This window comes from Mus musculus, chromosome 17 (genome assembly GCF_000001635.26).
Source record: "Mus musculus strain C57BL/6J chromosome 17, GRCm38.p6 C57BL/6J".
NCBI lineage: Eukaryota > Metazoa > Chordata > Mammalia > Rodentia > Muridae > Mus > Mus musculus.
In genome coordinates, this window is record NC_000083.6 from 42,611,810 (window position 1) to 42,617,196 (window position 5,387).

Sequence of the window (5,387 nt, forward strand, 5' to 3'; positions counted from 1 at the left end):
GGACACTTCATGAAATGAAGCTAAGAGGTCAGAGATTGACAGGGTTAACCTAAGATTTAAGGCTGTTGATGAGTGGGGAAGGGGAGGGGCACACCAGCTTCCATCCATAGCTAAGGAGCAGTTATCTGCTTCGATAGGAAGGAGAGTCAGTTTTCTTTGGGGATGTGGCCTCTGGTAGGTTAATTATGGTCCAGTAAGTGGTCCTGCAACTTAAACTCAACACAATGGGCAACACAAATTAGACTTAGTGTGTTTAAAAAAAATGAAAAAATTCTCAAAGAATAAATGTTTGTGTGTGTGTGTGTGTTTGTGTCTGTGTCTGTGTGTATGTATGTATATAACTAAGGGCTGGGGGCTGGGAAGATGGCTCAGTGGATAAGAACACTGGCTGCTCTTCCATAGGTCCTGAGTTCAATTCCCAACAACTACATAACCAATCAATCCGTCGTGGGATCCAATGCCTTTGTCTGGTGTGTTTGAAGAGAACAACAGCGTACTCGCGTGCATAAAATAAATAAACAAATCTTTTTTAAAAAATAATTAAGGACTGGAGAGCTGTATCAGTGACTAAGAGAACACAACATGCTTACAGAGGAGCTGAGTTTGCCCCAGAACCCAGACTGGGTGGCTCACAGCCACCTGTATCTACAGCTCCAGGAGGGTCTGGCACCTCTGACTTTAGGCATTGGCACTTACCACACACACACACACATACACACACACCACAGAGAGACACTCACACACATGCATGCACAGATAAATATGCAGACACACATGCATACAGAGACACAGTCACACATGTACACACAGGATATACACACATACATAGGTACACCCATGTACGAATACATATACTCACACACTCACAGAGACATACTCACACATAGATATACACAGATACACACAGAGACACACTCATACATACACAGAAAGACACATACATACATACATACATACTTACATACACACATGCTCACACACACTCAATACACATACTCATACACTTAAAAGTAAAATAAATCTTAGGGAAAAAAATGGGCTATTTAGAAAATAATTGGGCCTTGATTAAAGTATACAAGGCTAGCCATGGGAAGGTTTAGAGTTTCTTAAAGCAGAGAACAGCTTATTTCAGCCACATTCCTTCAACGCCAGGATAAAATCCTAAGCAATGAGAAACTCTTAAAGCACGCAGAATTCTGTGCTATTTCTTTTGAGTTTTGATTTTGAAAGGTTTACAAAACGAACCACAACAACAACAAAACCTTTAAGTGACACTCTGCAGAAACCCAAGTCCCGTGCTGCCTCTCCCTAGTAAGGGAGGAGCCTGTGCTTCTGGGAAGTGACACACATTGCTGAGAACATGACATCCAGTGAGGCAGTAGCTACTTCTTGGTATTAAAGGAGAAATACTTTGAACCAGCTCATTTCAAACTGAACCAGTAGATGGCACTGTTCAGCCCTCTGAGACATTGGAAGTAAAAGGAATCAACTCTCCAGAGTTGTGTTAGCCTCACACAAGGAGACAGGCAATCAGTAGGTGTCACAGAGGTGCTTTCAGTTTCTATAAAAGGACAGATTTAACCCCTTTCTGGCAGACAGTTTACAGCCCGCGCAAGGCTTTTCAGTGAGAAATGGCATTTGGCAGAAGTTACTTACAGTTTGAGGACACTCTGCAATGAATATCCATTCCCATTCTTCCCAATTAGTTACAGAAAGCTAGCTGTATAGGAACCTGGCTGCCAAGCCCACTCCATCTCAAGCCCTGCCCATCCAGAGGATTTCTTTTAACGGTCAAGCTCCTGATTCCCCCTTATTCTGGTCAAGTCTGTCATCACAAGGTCCCCAAGCACTCTGGCTGTCTGGCCTCTTAGATGCAGAAACATGAGATGAAGCTGAGGCAGGTTTGGCACTCCCGCATCAGATCTTAAAAATTCTGATCTACGGCAATTTCTGAAAAGTCACATCTTACAGGTCCCCCGTGTTCATTAGCAACGAGATAGTGAATTTCTTTTCCTTTTTTTCGGTTTTACCGTATGTGTGACTGGCATGTTTGCAGCATGGGGACACATGTGTGGGGTGTACATATGGAGGCCAGAGGTTGATGTTGGTGATCGTCCTCAGTGTTTTTCTCCAGGTAATGACTTCTGATCAATACCCAAGCTTTCATAGATCACAAGTCTTGACAGCCAGCTCCCACTGGTGTTCCTGTCTCCTCACACTTGCACGGTAATTTATGTGGTGCTGGGGGCATCTTGTGGAAGAATTGGGGATAGAATTGAGTGAACCAGAGAGGTCACTGACACCACAAGAAGACCTACAGAGTCGACTAACCTGGACCCATGGGGGCTCACAGAGACTGAACCAGCAACGAAAGAGCATGGAGGGGCTGGACCTAGACCCCCTACACATTCGTATGTGCTGCTTGGTCTTTGTAATTTACATGCAGTAGTTCTTCAGCTTGGGCAAATACAATTGAGGGAAAAGACCATTTCCTCCCCCAGACTTTGGACAGATCAGTAATGTGAAATCTCATCTGCTTCTGATGCCATGCCCTTGACTCACCCTCCTGGACTGTAACCCTCTGAAACTGTAAACCCAATTAAATGCTTTCTTTTATAAATAGTAGTAGTAGTAGTAGTAGTAGTAGTAGTAGTAGTAGTAGTTACTTAAGTTTTGAGACATCTCATCCTCAACACAGTAAATTTGCAAATTGTAGACATTGAGGCAAGAAGCCCTGTCTAATTTTTACACACAGGAATACTTATTTTCTAAAACTTGCAATTCCTTTGATTTTTCATATTAGCATATGCCTTTAAGCAATGAAATATACCCCATTGCTCCCACCATTTAGTTACTGATTCTTTGACAATAAATAAAACAACCTACGGCTTTTTCATAACACTTCACTATTTTAAAAAAGCCAAAATCATCTCCTATCCCTAATGATGCCTAGAAGTTTTAAATAACTCTTAGATTCCTACAAATAATATGGCAATATAAATATATCTTCTAGCCTCTATGGATCTTTATTTGAAATCAAGGGATAACTTGAGGCATAACTAGACAAGTTCTCTCATGTCTAAACACAGGGGTCTTATAAAATGGTTTGGTGGCAGATATGGGCAAGTGTATTTTATAAGGTCACACTCCCAAGAGAAAACATACACGCACAAGTTAGTACATAGGGGAAGAGTCTAATTTGCCGGTTTTACTAATACACAAATTATCTTCAAAAATATAAAAATATTACACAAGATTTTTTTCTTCTGGCTCCCTAAATTTCTTGTAGTTTAAAATAGGAAATAACAAAAATCTAGGTAGTGTGGGCAGCAAACTTCCTGCCCAGATGCCTTTGGCCTTGTCTGCTCTCACCCCCATGAACTTTTGGCTGTGTGTGTATGTGAGAGAGAGAAAGAGAATGTATGTGTGTGACAGAGAGAGAAAGAATGAATGTGTGAGAGAGAAATGATGGAGAGAGAAAGAATGTGTATGACAGAAAGAATGAGTGAGTGTGAAAGAGAGAAACAGATAGAGAATGTGTGTGTGTGTGTGTGTGTGTGTGTGTGTGTGTGTGTGTGAGCGAGAGAGAGAGACCTGAGAACATGAGATTCAATACATCAGTACCTTAGAAAATTCGTGTAAGGACTCTGTGTAACTAATGACAGAAATCTCCCAATGGGAAAATAGCCAAGGCAGAGCTTACATCCGTCACTGCATGCATGGGTAAGGGAACTGTAAGTAATGCTATGAAAGAAGATGGACATCTAAATAAAGAAGCCTGGGAATGAGAGAGAGTATGACAAAGAAAGACAAACAGCAAAACCTGAAAACGTCAAGTGTGGGGTAGAATTCAGGAGTCACATTGCTGGTTTGCACAAGTCTTTACCAAATGAGGCCTACCTTTTTTATTATCTTAAAGGAGCACTTTAAAAAAAAAATGAAGTTCATCATTACATAAACTCCAAAGATTCGAGCCCAGCCTAGCAGGTCAAGAAACAAATGCCTTTCCCTTCCCCCAACCCAAGAGAATCAATCAGTGGGTCATAATTGCACAGGAATCAGCTTATTAAAGACCAGAGAGAGATGTGCAGGTCAGCCCTGACCCCTTTACTCTAATCTGTCTCCTCTCCACTCCAGCTTCAAGCTATGTTTTCTCCCACTGCACCAGCCCGGTGGTATCTATACCTTCCCTATAAAAAACTGAGCTGAGGAAATTTGTTGTGATGGTATGGTAACACTATTACTGCTACTTAGGGGCAGAGAAGACTAAGTACCAATAAATATTTTAAGTAGAAGAAAACCATAGGGAAATGCCGGGTCCAGCATGGCTTCCTAAGGGGAGGTGTGACACAGTTCCTGCCCCTGGAGCATCGGCAGCTCATTGATCCCCATGATCCTCGTGTCTGCTGATGACTGCTGTTGCCCAGAAGCCAATCTGCTCTCTTTACTGCTCTACTTTCAATCTTTCTTTCTGGGGAATAGACTTCCCCCCATTACTCGGAGCTAACCTTGCCATAATCAATGACAGATGCAGTTTTCAGGAATAGGGAATGGAGGTGGCAATGAGGCTATGGAGGATGGGGAACGGGTCCTCTGGATGGCCTTTAAGGCCATGGGAAAGGATCTAGACAACATAACCATAAGGGTCATAAAAGCCTACATGGTCCATTGTAAACATAGTTCATTGCCAGACTTGGCCTTGAGTCTGGAATCATGAGGAGATACAAGAGCTGTGCCCAGCTACCCATGTGTAAAACTATTAAGAAATGTGCTTTTGCTTTGTGTTTAGTTTCTTCCCTAAGGAAACGGGTTTTAGGACTGTTGATCCGGGAGTCATAGAAACTATGTAAATTAAAAATTTTTGATGATTATTAGCAGTGATCAAAGCCTTGATGGTATAGCTCTAGTAAGTAAAAGACTGGGTTCAGGCTCTCTCTCGTCATTAAGCTATACCCTCCAGTCCCATAACTGCTGCATTAATTAGCCAGGATGAACTTGGGGGACATCAAAGACAAAGAGTTAAAGTGGTCTAAAGAAAAATAGATATGGATAGAAAAATGGGAATTTATGTATGGCTTGGAAATAAATTGTATTAGAAGGAGAGTATTTACGGCGATGGAATTGCCAGGGTGAGGAAATGAAGACTAGATAATTAAAAGATGGTGTGGATGCATTTAAACGGTTAGAGTTTTGTTCTCCTATTTGAAGAATTGGAGATGATAACACCTGGAAAGATATTAGAGAGAGATAACTGCTTTATTTACATAAAATTTGATACTTTGTAAGCAATCATTTCAACTTTCTTAGTCTGTCACTTTTCTGTTCTTACATGAAAATAGTTACTAAAGACTGCTGTCTGCTGTTCCAGGAAAGTGCAAGAGCTGTGC